Source organism: Pseudopodoces humilis, chromosome 7 (genome assembly GCF_049639895.1).
Source record: "Pseudopodoces humilis isolate 2021_Gansu_Grassland_sample_001 chromosome 7, ASM4963989v1, whole genome shotgun sequence".
Lineage (NCBI taxonomy): Eukaryota > Metazoa > Chordata > Aves > Passeriformes > Paridae > Pseudopodoces > Pseudopodoces humilis.
In genome coordinates, this window is record NC_142206.1 from 12,652,374 (window position 1) to 12,667,946 (window position 15,573).

The window sequence follows — 15,573 nt, forward strand, 5'->3', positions numbered from 1 at the left end:
GACAGACACTGTACACAGTACCGTGGGGCTGCCTTTTTTTATCCAGTAGCTATGGAAAAATAGTGCTGACTATTTTTTTGAGGGAGCTGTCTAAATACCTCGACATCTGGCTCTTAGTTCAGACCAGGGGAGATGAATTCCAGGCTCAGTCTGGAGACAAATGGGAGACACTTTTTCAATTGGGGTTTTACATGCTGTTTACATATCAAGCACAATTTCCCTCAAACCAGAAAATTTTGCAAGATCAAACTTCTTCATTTGAAATGACCAAGACGTTATTTACTTTTTTGGTATATGCTAATTGCTGACTTTGGTTTGCCAGTGTTTTAAAACAAGGAATAGCTTGACTAACTCATTGATCTCATGATAATATACCAGATTATAGATTTCTTATTACAGAAAAGTATCTTGCATTTGAGAAAAAAAAGGAGTAGAAAAACAGGTCACAGGTCACTAAGAACTCCAAAGTGAGCTATCCTGGACAATATGTGAAATACCACTGAGCTAATCATTAGTATTGCACATGCCAAGAAAGCTACTGCTCCCCAGGAAACAAGAAAACAAACAGAAATCCCTTCAAACTCAGTACACCTTCTTTCAGGTTCGTTCAAAAGTAATCAGTTGAGTTGGAAGAAGAAGAAAAGACACTTCATTACAAGGCAGAGCCATGAACAAAGCAACATCACAGGTAAGACATAGATAAATGAGAACTATTTCCAGGTGGTTCAGGCAATCCTATAGGAACCCATGCTGGCTTGGAAGTTGCTTACTGTCAAGACCATTGCTAAACCCTTGCATAGAAGTCTCTGTCGTTGTGCTTATGTGGCTTAAACTTTGAGTTAGCAAACACTGAGAACCCTTTCTCAAGTCAGGAATTTGCTCTCCATCAATGTTGCAGAGGCTGGATGTGTGGTAGCTCACAACTGTGTTCCTTTCTAATTTTCTCTAGGCCTTTCCACCTGATGTCAACTGATTAATGCTCCCCTTTAAAGTGAAGGACAGCTGAAGGATTTGCATAATTCAGTATAACGGAAAGCTACTGAGAGTTCAAACCAAACATCTGTGAAACCAGAGAGTGACATTTTTTACAAGGTATTTGCAGGTACTGTCTCATTGATCTGTTATATCTGCATCTCTTGGTCTAACATCTTGGCTAAAATTTTGCCTGTTTCCTCACTTGTACTGTTATCACCATGTCACAATGTAGTAGTTTAAATTTGCTAATTTTGTTTTCCCGGCCAATGTACCAAATAAATATCGTGGTTTTAAAGCAGTAACTAAAAATTTACTAGAAAACTTACTTATTTCTTGCTGTGAGATATGGATTAGAACAAGAGCAAAACAGGCTTAAAACTTAAAAGGAATAAACAAAGTTTATTAACAAAACTACAAGAATAAGAACACTAGAATAAAACTTCCAGAAAACCCTTTTTTCCCCCACTACCCAACCATTCTCTTGTTCACATGACAACATAGAGACAAAAAACTTTGGTGTTTAAAACAGTCCCAATTCCTGCTAAAGTCTTTTCATCAGTCTTTGTAGAGAAACAGAAGTCTTCTGCTAATTTGTGGAGTTTCTCACAAGAAAACTATTTCTGTTATAGCTTTCTATTTCTCTGATGCCAGCTGCCTGGAAATCTGTCATCAGTTGTCTCTTATCATTTCACATCACTCTGAAGTGTGTTATGGGTCAATGAGTCTAGGGATGTCATTTTTAAGGATGACTTATTCAAAGGCAAAAGTTCTCTTCATTTGTCTTTGTGAGCCTCCCTGGAAACAGGAGTTTTCTCTTTGCTTCTACAAAGCTACAGGTCTTCAAATATTACTTCTCTCCTTCTGTTCCAGCACCTCACTGTATAACAATCACTTTACTTTTTGCTCAAAATCCACACTTTGAACTACTCTATTCCTCCCAATATATTCTGTCATGAGTTAAAGGAGTTTTTTCAGAACACTATTGTCCATCTCCATAGCTTTAACAGAAATATATTTCAGCATATTAAAGCATCTCCTTATTCTCTACCTTTTCTGAAGCTTAATTCCTTTCATCACTGTCTCCGATAGTTTATAAAGTCTCTTTACATGTTGATTATTCTCTTTTTCTTTCTCTGGAAAAAAGGATTAATCTGCAAGTCTCATCTGGGTAATGAAAGGGTTAAAATCTTGCCCAGGCTTTGTAGATGGTTCTGTGATCTCTGCCGGAGCAGCGGCTGGAGCTGTCTGCGATGGAAGATTCTTCATGGCTGCTCTGGAGAGTGTGGTCACTGTCTCAGCCTGCCGCAGGTCAAGAGCTTTTTTTCTTTACTCGGCAGTCTCTGGTGAATTCAGTCACAGCAAAAACTGCAGCCGAGCCAGGGACCGGCCTGGCCCAGCCAGAACCCGGGGCAAGCCCCGCAGGCCCCATGTCCCGGCCGGGAGCTGCGGCAGGCCCAGCCCAGCCCCTGCCCGGGCTGCATGGCCTGGGCAGAGGAATGGGAAGCCAGCTAAAGCTCAGTTACCTTTCACAGACAGGAAACAAAGAGACAAAGAAATTCCCAGGCTTAGGTCTTAAGGTGGTGTTCACAGGTTGATCTCACTTTTCAATGGTCAAAACTGCTGTCAATTCTTAGAAATGGCCAGTTGTTGGCTGGGAGAAAAACTCCCACCAGCCTCCAGCAGTTTTAACTTCTTTAAGTGTTTCTCTTTGTTTTCTTAAATGCCAATCTATCACACACAACGATTTCTCCTCAAATATTATCTATTTTTCTTTTCTGAAAGCATCATACTTATAGTTACCAACATACTGGGTAGTGCACTCAGATGGAATTTCTGGATTCTGCTGCAAAGACCAGGTGAATGTTCACGAATTGTTCCTATTGTTATTTTTTGTTTCTTTTGCTTATACAGGCTAAAAACTACAAGAGTGAAGTGCTCCTTTCCATCCTTTTGTACAATACTGAAGTCTGTAAGATTGTTTCTTTCATTTGAGACCACTTAAAGAAAATTTATTTTGAAAATATTTTAAACAAGACCAACCCCTCTGACAGTTTCAGTCTTCTTGTTTGTGACCCTTAGATATTCCTTGTGTGCAAATGTCTTTGGAGGTTTTCTGCAGTTAATAATCTGACATGGCTGTAATTGAGATGCCTTTTGTGTCCAACTGCAGCTTTCATTCACTTAAAACAGCTGATTTCAAACACTTTTTTATCATTTATACTTCTACTGCTTGCAAACTCATCTGAGAGGCCCTTTCATATGGCAACACTTTTGTTGCTTCTCAGTTATGTTCTGCTTTTTTCATTTATCCTTTGATCACCTTTCTAATTTGTTCATTTTTCTCATTATGTGTATCAATAAATATTGCAGCTGTTTTAATTCAGATTTAAATGCTATAAGTTGGTGCAAACAAACAAACCAAAAAGGCCGCTGAATATATGGTTTTGGTAGAGAGGCATTATTGACACTAGGATGTCAGGATTTAAGTATTTTGAAACAAGTACTTCTGAGGTAGAATGTCTTTTACTAAAGAAGTATGTAAATATTTTTCTTAAAAAAATATGTCTTAAATAGTTGGGTTTTTTAAAAAAATTAGAAATGTTTCTATTAAAATAAACCATAAAAACTTTTGCAAAAGGTTTTACCAAAGACATTCTTATATTTTGTTCTCTTTCACAACATTTCACAAAACTTTTATGTCCTTTTTACCGTAAGTCCAGAAGTGACAGTGTTATAAAAAAAAAAAAAATCTAGTTTCACCCAGGGGCTACTTTTCAAAGCAAATGACCAAACATCAAGTGTTTGTTTTTACTTGCAGCACTGTGGTAGTTCTACACTGCAGACTGAGGGTGTGTTCAGTGTGAGAGGCCAAGGAGCATGAATTGTATGAAATACAAGCAAAAGCAAAGATCTTGCTGAAAGTGCTTCTTCCTCTTGAAGATTCAACAAAGTCCTTGTCATTTGAAGACTGCTCCATGGCCCCTGTGGAATTCAGGTGTCCACTGCATTCACTCAGCATCCTGAAGGCTTGTTTACTTTTCCAAAAAACCTTGAGTAGTAACTTCTCTCTGTTCCCATCAGGACAGCAGAAAGCTTCAGCCCCATGGATAATTCTGATTTTGTCTGCATTCCTCTTTTTTTCTGCTTTATTTGTAACGGTTGCCTGCTGAGGAATCATCTTCCTTACCATTTGTTTACTTTTTTCAGGCTTTTCTGAAATCTAAAAAAACTGGTCACACTCACCACATAATATGTTTCTTCTGTGTAAAGACAGCATTATTTTTGTAATGCTAAAGCATTTTCTGGAAAACTTAACCAATTTTGTCAGGGGCAGTTTCTCAGCTTGTTCTCCATTCACACACTCTTGTCAATAAACTTCTTTTAACAGTTCAAGCAAAAAATATCTCCTCAAATTTAACTTATTTTCAAACAAGGAAAAAAATTCAAATGCTTAACACCAAAGTTTTTTTCTTTAAAAAATAGAAAGCATTTAGAGAATTTTCTAAAAGGAGTCAATTATCACATAGCAGCCCAAGCTTTTGCCATAGACTACAATTTTCCTTTTTCTTGAGAAGGAGTACAGTGTTGCTATTGTTCAGTTTCATGTTAGTTCTAGCTGCTATTCTACAAATCCCATGGACAATAGAGTAATTTAGAGGCCCCTTTGCAGCTGGGTGGGAAAGGAATTGCAACAACGTTTTAAAAATTTTTAAAAAGTGCTTGTAGTTTTTAACTTGTTCTGGTGACCTGATCCCATGAATAAAGACATTTTAAAAAGTCTAAGGGATGCATTTGGATCTTATCTCACTTCCTAAAATACTGAAGAACAAATTATCCTTATATCTGCAATGTCTTTAGTCATTTTGGCTGTTTTAATCTGGATGAAATCTGAATGAGAGCAAGTGATCTAAAGACCTTCAAATGAACCTTTCTGAAGTCATTAAACCACTGCTGAACTCATCAGAAATATATGATCATTATATGCTGTTATGCATCCAAACTCTCTTCTAAGTCTTAAGGGGTAAATGTAGCTATAAAGTCAGCTTTCCTTGGGGCCAGCTGGTAAAGTGACAAAAAAAGTCACACAAAATATTTTCTTGCCCTGGGAACTGCTGAGAATTAATTTTGTCCTCTAATATTCTTTTAAAAATGTAAAATTTGTCTCTGAAGAAAAAGATTATTAAAATTTCTTCAGAAAATGAAGTTCAGATTAAAGAATTTTTTTCTTTAGTGGAAAAAGGTTTGCTTAATTTGGTTTTGCACATTATTATGTCCTGTGAATCTGAGCTGCTTTTAAAAGAGAAGACTATTTTTTTTCATGATGCAGAGAAATATAAATGAATTTATTAATTTATTGAGTTTAAAATAATTATTTATTAATGAATTAAGAAAATTTCTTAGTTGTCAGATGTTAGGAGTCAAGGCCAGTGTAAGAAAATGAATATCCATTTATGTTATTTCTCAAAGATGCAGACTTTAGCTGGAATTGAATTTCATCTGATATGAATTTAAAAATATTTTCTTCCAGAGAGAGTTAGTGTGCAAAGAAGAAGGGAAAGTACTGGGAATTTCTGTCTGGATGTAACTGACCAGAAGCATGAGCCTTCTCCCATGATGTCAGAACTCCAGGCCTCATGGGCGTCTTGTTCCCAGTGGGAATGGAAAAAAATGTAGCCATGAAAATCAGGTGAACTGAAGCATGAGATCTCACTTTTCATGAGAGGAGAGGATAACAGCAAGCAAGAGCTGAAAAGAATTGAACCCAAATATTTAGGCAGGAGACACTACTGGGTCTTGTTGAAACTTGGGAAACAAAAGCAAATGAAACATTGCAGGGAATGGTAATGAAAAACTAACTGCAGTCACAATCGGGGTTACAATCAAAGCATCATTCAAAACTTTGATATTTATGAAGTTTCAAGTGAAAAGAGGAAAAATTGACACAACACTAGGTACTGTTTTGTATAAGCAACAACATCACAATCGGCAGCTGATCTGCACATGCCTTGGTTTGCAATAGTGGCATGAGTTCTAGAAGCTCATTAGTTCATTGGCACAGATTCGAAAAACGGATATATTCTTTTTCTGCCAAAACACAATGTAACCCAAAGCAAAAGGAGTCTCTGTGCTTTTGCAACTCATGATGAAGAGCAAACTGAGTTTTCAAAAGCTTCTTTTAGATGTACTTAAGGACTTGTTGGGGGAGAAGTGGTGACATCTACTGGAATTTTAAAACACTTCATCACATGTTTCCGAGACTGCTAGTGAGACATATTTGGTTTAGGTCTAAAGTTGGATGAATAATGCAGAAACAATTTCTACTTATATTTGTGTGAATTTGGAAGCAAATCTTCAGCCATCTCAGGGTTGCTTTTGGTGTCAATTCCTGCACACACTCACGGAGTTATTAAACTTTAATCATGTAACTGTTGGCAGAAAATAAATGTTAAGCTCACACAGGAATACTATGAAAAGCGAATTTTTAATGTGACTTCTGTAAGCCTGTGTACCACAAAGCTGATTCCATGAGTTATGTTCATTAGACTGGAGGATGGAAACAGTATTAAGTGATTTATGGCACTAACTGAAATTGAACCATGAGTTTGTGCTTGTAGTAGCAGCCCCTTACTTTAAAAGAAATTAAAAAAGAATTCAATGAAGAAAGAATATGTGAAGGAAATTGCTCCCCACATTTCATGGTAAGAAGGAAGGAAACTCATCCATCATTAAATGCATTCATTAAAAATTATTCACTCAGATCCATTTAAGTTCTAACTTCAATCTCCTAATTTCTTGGGGCTAGATTGAGATGTATCCTGCATGCCCAATAAGAGCGTGAAGACTCTTCCTGCATCCTGATGTAGGTTACTTGGACCTTGGGACTGGGCCTGCAGGAGAAGCAGCATTACGGATGTGCTCCCTTTCTCTCTTCAGAGAAAGCCCGTGGAAGGGACAGAAACGGGAATAAGATTCCAGAAGGGGGAACTATCCCTCTTGATATAGAAATCCTGGCTTGCTGGGTTTCAATGAGGGTCAGGGTTTCACAAAATTTTACTGCTATGGACCAGGGAATAAATAATTCCTGCTGGGACAAGGAAGATGTAGGCAAAATTGGCCCAAAGGTATGTTTTCCAGTGTAATCTGTGTGCCACTGCAATTTGCCTGTCCCTGCCCTTCAGTCTATGCCTTATTTTAATCCTTAAAGTTCAAAGACCTTTACAAAGTTTATGACCTGATTGTATGATGTGATTGTGTCCTGCAATTAAAAATTGTTGAAAATGAGAAGCAGGAGTTTTCCCACTCATCTTAAACTAAAAGCCAAATTACCAATTTTTGAAGTACATTGGTACTTCACAGATTGGTCCACAGAGCTGCAGAAACTCTGTTTTACTGGGCTCTTTGGATTTTCAAACTTTGCATACAATGGACTAAATAAATTGTGTTATTTCTGGTGGGTAATGTTAAGTGGCTGCGCAGCAGTACTTAATGTAACAGGCACAAGAAATGTCACTGGCAAAATGGAGAATGTTGTTCCTGTAAATCTCACCATCATTTTTTATTCTTAGTAAGAACTGCTTCAAATATTACAAATATCTGGTTCACATTATTGTGCTAATTTTTTACTCATTATATATCTTCTGTTAAAAATTGTCAGATCTGTGAGAAACATTCTGTAAGGCTTTCCACCAAGCTGTCCTAAAGGATTTTCTGCTGGAATGACAAAAGGGAACTATTTGCTGCTTGCTAAAATGCACATTTACCTCCAGCCTTACCCTTAATTCAGAAAGTTTCAGATGTGTGAAGATATTATGTGGATTTTTCCACCTGTAAGCATATGAGCTATTGTAGCATTCTGTTCTTGCAGCCTTCAGTTGAGTCCTGGGAATCAAAGGAGATTCAGCCACCACAGCTTTTTCAGTAATGGGGTTTGTTTTGTACAGTTTGCAACGTGCTCTAGTTATGAGACTCTGTGGTTAAAGAGATCACAAGTGACAATCTCACTTACCTGCTGTTCATTATGAAGTTTGGTTGTCAGCATTATGAGAAATGCTGACATGACTGTTTTCTGACTTTAGTAGTAAGTTTTAATCCTCCAGTTTTGTTAATGAGGGTTGACTTTTCTGCACTGTGTCTCTGATTTACTAAACTGACACGTTTCTATCAATAGATCAGTCTCATTTAGCTGGCCTGCTGCTCCCAAGTTTTTCTAAATTTATCCCAAAGAACACATTTTTAATTGAAAAGAGATTCCCTGAGTCTGTATGCATACCCACACCCATTTCTAACCATTTTTGAGGCTTAAACCTACTCCTATTGCAGACCCTCCCGTATCCAAGGCCTGTGGACAAAGTTCTTGTATATTTTCAATTAGTGCTTATAATAATTACACTTTAGTGGACCAGGTCATTGCTAGGGAAACATACCTGTATGTTAGAAATTCCAGAAGCTGCCTGTACAAGGATGCTGGCAGAACTTCTGGCACAAGTTCAGAGTATTTTAGTACTACATCCACTTATACAAGCTGAAGATCTGGTTGAAGACCTTAAAGCAAAAATGCTCCTATGTTAAGTTAGTCAGACAATAAATGATTGAGGGTGCAAGTACTAAAATCTTGCCCAGACAATAGCACATAATATCCAATCAATAGTTGTGGTAAATCTCTCTGAAAATGTATTCCATACCATTTGTGGCAAGAGTCACTTTAAATAAGAGACTGCAGAGAACATTTAAATTAGTGGTGAGAATTACCCTGAATAACAAGCTCATTATTTACTATATTTGCATTTTGTTAAGTTTATTAGTTATACTGCCAAGTTAGATTTTGTGGATCCTTTTCTGTTCTTTCTGCACAAAAGCCCAACTGTGGAACGTTTCTGAAAGCAACAATTGTGATTTTATAATGAACCACAAGAGGGGGGAGAATGAACATAAATGAAAGAACTTGATTTTAATGAACAACTGTTACATTTAGGACAATGCTGTATCAACACTGAATTAAGGAATCTTGGCCAGGTGGTGGCTGTGGAATGAAGAGTTTGAACTAATGGTGAGATGTTTTCCCTAAGGTTTGTCTTTTCAGCTCTGCTGATTTATTGCTGAGCTTCTCTTAAAGCTGTGGGCAAACCACACTTCCAAATGTTTCTTGCCATGCTCAGTGTGCTTATCCCATTCTTTATTGCCTTGATCAAACACAAACAAATGCTAATGAAATTATAAAAATAAGAGATCTCTGTGACCTTAATAATCAGTTTTATAACTTCCTACCCTGCCTTTCAATTTTTTCCTGCATTTATACAAAAGACGTCTCTAACTCAAGTACTCAAGGAATTCCTCCCTGGTGCATCTATGGCGTCGACATGGTATTTCTGGTGCCGATATGAAAAATAAATCAGCTTACTCTTGTGATTATGGATTGATACAAGACTGGTGAATTTCTGAGTGATTTCAGCCTACTCTTTAAAGAAAGCTCGTAATCCCCTGGTCATTGTGTGCAGAAGCAGCTACACTGGTGACAAAGCTGAGGACTTCTGGAGATGGTACTCTGGGATCGCTGAGACCACATACTCGGGATCAGTCCTTGGGAGAGGATGCACAAGCAGCTTTGGCAAGGAATCAGCCTCCTAATCCCAGGACTGTGGTGGCAGTTCTTATAGCCAGCTGAAGGGCAAGGAAGGACAACAGATTTCAAGAAGTGACCCATTCTACTGTCTGCTTTCTTTTATTTCAAAGGGACAGAGAATTTTTCCAATATTTGGTTCTTTGTATCTCATGTTCCTCCTGGCCTAGGCTGTCAGTCCTCTGGGAGAGGGATAGGAAAGAAGGATTCTTACTTCCCCTTGGATTAAGAAAGAAGCAAAACAACAATTATAACAGTAATATGAGGATGGTATTGCAGCAGGTGTTTGCAGCATGGCAAAAAAAAAAAAAAAAAGAAAATTAGAATAGTCAGCAAACCTCAGCTTTTCACTGCAAGTAATTACAAGTAGCTCAGTAGACTGTAACTCTAAGAGAACACCATGTAATGTTATTAGGCAAAATGATAATGTCTTTAATTTCATGTTCAAAAGCTGAATGGTTCTGAAGGAGGCTTGCAAAAAGAAATTAAGATAGTTATACTAGAAGAAGACAGAATGTTGATTACCAGCAGTGAGGTATCCAGATTTGACTAATGGCACAGTTTTTGTATGCATAAGCCCTAATGGTGTTTAAGTGGTTGTTAGAATGAATGCAATTAATGTAATTTATTTGTCAACATCCATACACTATAATACTCAGAATAGGATGGGAGGTCCCTTGCCTAGAACATAACCTTATGAATATTTTTCAGTGTCTTTTTTCACAAGTACACAAAACCAGTGACTATGTGGGGTTTTGTGTTGTTTTTTGGGTTTTTTTTTCTTTAATGATGCTCATGCTTTAAGGGGCATCATGTACATAATTCCACTGATTTAAACTGATTTTGTTTTGCTTGGTTTCATGGATTTTGGAGGGATATTTTAGGATGTTTTAGTCTGTCTTGCCACTTGAAGACAGTAAGTTGCATCTATTCTACATGTCCTATGTTTTTTTTAGAGAGGGATCCTCCTAGATTGTCTGAACTACTGTAGAGTTAACAGTAAATCGATTACTTTCTTAAATTGCTTCAGGGATTGATGGTGATCCATGCTCAAAAAAAAAAAAAAAAAAAACCAACAAAAACCCAAAAAACCCAAAGCACCATGTATTTCTAATGTGAGTTTCTTTCAGCTAAATGCCAGAGTTAATCATCTTTGAGATCTTGTCATGCTACATCAGAGAACTTTGTGTTAGTGGAGAACTTCCTCTGAGTGTAACTGGGATGTAATCAAAATCTTTGAATGACACAGCTAAAGCTTCTGATGTTTCTCATTGTGTGTCTGTTGCTTTTGATTTCACATTTTTATAACTTTCTAACCCTTTCAATATTTTTACTCTTTGTTTTTTGAGGGTATTTTTTTGGTGGGGTTTTTTCTTTGCTTGTTTTAGATCTAAAGACCTCACTAACATCAGGTCTGAGAACAAAGCGCCTGTGGTGTCCTTGTTTGATATTTTCTTACTTACCCAAGGAGACAGGAGCATCAATCCTGTTAAGAGATATTCCTCTCCATGGTATGGTTCTTCCAAGTGTGTTTAGTAGCTGTACTGCAAAACTCTCCCCTCTCCTTGCACTAATGTGGAAACATCCCAAGCTTTGGCATTGTTCCTTGCTGACTCAGAGAGAAAGCAGAGGCATTATTCTCCTACTATGGATGCTAAATCTGAACCAGAGTGCCTGTACAAATTACAGGCCGCATAGCTCCTCAGGCTTGCCTGAGAAAGTAGTCTGGGAAAAACATGAGAAGGAATTAAAACAATCCTCAGGACACAAAACAGACTTGCAGGTGTTGTTTTCTATTCCTTGTTTTCCTTACAGGAGAAAGTCAGGGGGGTGGTGAGCCCCACTGACCAATGATGGTGATGTGTTAGTTTACTAACCAATAAGAGTTTCCTTTCTATCCTTTCCATGTATCTGTCTATAAAACAGGCCTGAAGCAATAAACTAAGGAATTCTCCTGTTCTGACTCCTTGAGAGTCTGTGTCGTTCTTTTCACCGTTCCGAATTAGAACGACATCCTACAGATAAAAATTGAATTATATATTAGGGTTAATAGCAAACCTTATCATCAGGAAAAACTTTACAGCTTACATTTCAAGTAAGTTATTCAAAAATATTGACAGGCTCTCTAAGCTACTGCTGCACTCTGCACTGAGGACTGACACAGCAGGACTGGGATGAGACACAGTTGCCTTTTGGTCTTTCAGTCCAGATCAATTACCTTATTGAGAAGCCACCAGCAAGAGACCTGGGTTGTACATCAAACTTCAACATAAGTAGCAGCTGTCAAAGCCATCAGATTAATTATTGTTCATTAATAATTTCTTGTTCAAGATAGAAAACCGTTCCAAATCAAGGCATAGAGAACTTGAAATTGCTGTTTAGAGAAGTGGACATGTATTTTGAAGAAGGTTTATAGATTTCACAAATGTTTGTTATTTACATGCTAAATATTTTTTTTATTGTAGTATCTCCCTGCAATACCCAACAACACAGTTAAAGCTTTAGGAAGAGATATACCAAATCAGTGCTCTTATTAAGAGGAGAGCTATATAAATTTATGTAACTGCTTCCTCTTTATTCCCCCTGACTTGTATGGCTCGTTTGAAGAGACTGTCATGTTTAGGAGAGATTAAAGTAGCATGGAAATATTTCTCTTAAGACTTATTACTACAAATGGAAGGATTTTCTTCTTTGTCTTCTTTGATTTTTTTCTTTTTCTTTTTTTTTTCTTTGTCCTCTTTGGCTAGAGAAATATATAAAGAGAGAAGCACAAATAGTAAGGAAACCCCTTGTAGTGGAACAAACAAACTGCTACTTTCAACTCTTTTGTGAAAAAATGGAAAACTAAAATTTAGCTCTGATTCAAAAAGACTAAATTACTAATGTTTTTTTAACAATTTTGAAAAAATGTGTCCTTACGCCTATGTGCCTCTGAGTTCCTCATGGCATCTCTCAATCTTTGAATTGCTTCTTGTTGGTAGCTTGATCCTAGGAAAACCTGTAAGAAGCTTTACTTAGCATAGTGGTCAAACTCTGCTGTGCATTATTTTCCATGCCTGCAATCTATACAAAGATAAACCTGAGGTACTTGAGTTTTTACCTCCAGTAATTACAACTAGAAAACCACAAATGGGCTTTTCATTTCTCCCTTGCAAGAGCTATAAAAACCAAGGTAAACCATCCTGCCAAATTACTTTTATAGGGACCTTACTTTCCTGTTCACTAGTTTTACTCCAAATAATTAAAAGCAGCACTCCTGCTCTTCACTGTGGTTTCCACAGAATTCACAAGGTGCACATGCTCCATCCAAAGTCCTGAGTGAGACGGAATTGGAGGTCTTTGGTGGGTTCTTAGTCCAGGGCTCCTACGCCTCGGGATTTGAGCTACTGTGTCAAATAAATCCCCTTCTCCAAAAGATGGAGGCTTTACAATGCTAAATGAGCAGCCCACATAAAATTTAATACAGTGATGAAGATGAACTTAGTCCTGATACTTTTATTTTTTGTTTGCTTCAAATAGAATTTACCATTTAGATGGCTCTGTAAGGAAAAGGTGAGCTGAATTCTTAAATCCATGGGTAGGTTGTTGTTTGATTGTTGTTTGATGTTGGTTGTTGTTTTTTTTTTAAGAACTTATTTCTATCTGTAAAAGGTCTTTAAACATTCTGCATTCTCCTTGCTTTCCAATTAAGTTTTCTGGTGTTTCTAATGCAGTCCTGTGGAGTGCTGGAAAGTAATAGAAACAAGAATGCATTTAATACCTGGCCTGGTGTCTTGGAAGCAAAGCTTAGCACTCCAGTGTTGGGAGTAGCAGGTTCAGGACGAACCCCAGGAGTCTTAGTCCTTGGACTGGCAGAGGGCTGGCGTAATGCACAGACAGTGAGCTCATTCTGCAGGTGGAGTGTTCAGCTGCATTGATCTTGTGGCAAACCCAGCCTGCTAAGGTTTTGGAGAAACATTGGCTCTGATCTGAAAGGAAATTGTGCTGCCTTTCCCTGTCTTTCCACTAGTTTAGCTTTCAAGCTCTAATAGCATTAAAACATACTTTAAGCAAGAAGGCTGATGCAGCTACAGAGACACAAAGTAATTTCCTATAAATTGTAAATACAATAAACAAAACTCTAATCTCTCATTAGGTAATTGTATTTTCATGGGATCAGGCAGCCTCCCTGGCCATGTTGAGGTAAATTCTAAAACGTGTGCATTATAAATTTCTAATATGTGCATTATATACAATAGGTATCTGTTAATGAAGCATAAATTTCATCAGCAAGCTGCGTGCCAAAATCAACTCATTTGGGTACATGGTTTGGATCTACAGTGGTGTCTTATGGATTTGTTCCATAGCTGAAACAGCAAGTTTGTGTAGATACCATGAATGGCATATAATTAGATGGGGGGGGGGCGGGGGGGAAGGAACACCACAAGCTTCACAGACAAGCATAAATCTTCTGAATTTTGGTTGAATGAAATCCAGAATGCAGTGGGTTCCAAGATAACAGTAAATAAGGGGTAAGGAAGAGATCATGTTGACAGAACCAGGAATACCTGGTCAGAATTATTCAATTTGATAATATCTAGTCAGTTCTAATAATTATTTCCTTTGATGAAAGATGAAATAAAAAAGCCAAATACAAAGCAAACTCTCCATTTTAGAGCACCATTTCCTAGAAGGGGTTCAATGGAGCTTCACTCCACAAATGTACTAGTATTTTGCTCAGATCCATCTCAGGAGCCCTGGTAGAGCAGCAGCAAGATGACACTTCTCGGCAATTAAGCAAGAAGCCCTCATGCTTACTTCTCCTGCCAGCCTAGGGTATCAAATGTAGGATTTTGTTCCCAAGAATGGTGAGCTTAGAAATGAGAACAGGCTGAACAACCCTAATACCAAACCTTACAATGATGGTACTATAACAGTCTTCCCCTGCAAGCACATAAGCAAAATTACTTATCTATCTTGGAAGTAAAGCTTGTGTGTCCTTTCAACATGCAGCCTGGAATACTGCTTTGCTTTATTTAACCAACACAGGGTCTAAGGACAGCAGGATTTTGTTCATTTTTATTGCCCATTAAAGTGGCAGAAGTGTTTCAGAGCAGTAGCCAATTTGAAAAGGAATATGAAATAAAATAAATTGTTCCAATTTCAGGAGCATTCTCATTTCATTCATTAAATTTATGTAGCTGAGCACTGGATCATTGTGTGCTTTGGCAGTGGAAAATAAAATTTCAGAAAGAGAAAACTTTCCCAGTAGCAAATGTTGGAACAACACTACAGGGTCCAAGTTGGGTTAAGCCAATTGTAAGTTTCACAGCAGAACTATATCAGTCTCTTTGAACAAGTAATCCAAGGAATTTATGTAGAAACGTATGAGCTGTTCTCTTAGTTTCAATTCAGTAACTTTCATGTAAAGCAAAGGCGAGGTCTTAATAGGCAGTGGAATGAGCAAATTATTGGGAAAAAAATACATCTTGCCAAGAATTGTCCTGCAAGACACTGAATCCCAGAGAAACTGGAAAATGTGTGAGGGGAAAAGGTGATCTCTTAATTCATTCCTCTTGTGGAGCAGAGGATGGGTAAGTAAAGGAAGTTAGTCCTTCTTGTTCCTGTGTATCCAAACTTCTGGCAGTAAGGAACTGAATAATAGATAAATGGAGAAAGGAAGAACTAAATGAATAGTTTTTCATTAGTAGGAATTAAAAACATGAGGTCTTTTCTATGTGTATCTACACCTGGATGTAAAACACACTTAGACCCACAGAACCCCATCTGTGGTGGCCAGGCCAGGTCCGTTGGTCTTACCTGGGATGCCAAGACTTTTCTAGAGAGAGTGGGCCTGCAAGAGACAGCTTTGGGGGGGTTTCTGGCAATCCCTGGCCACCAGGTAACCTCAGCAAAGGGCAGTCTGCAACTCCAAGTGATTTCAGCTCAGTGATTTCAGCTCTGCTTGCTAGGTTATCCCAGGCCGACTCAGAGATAGAGAG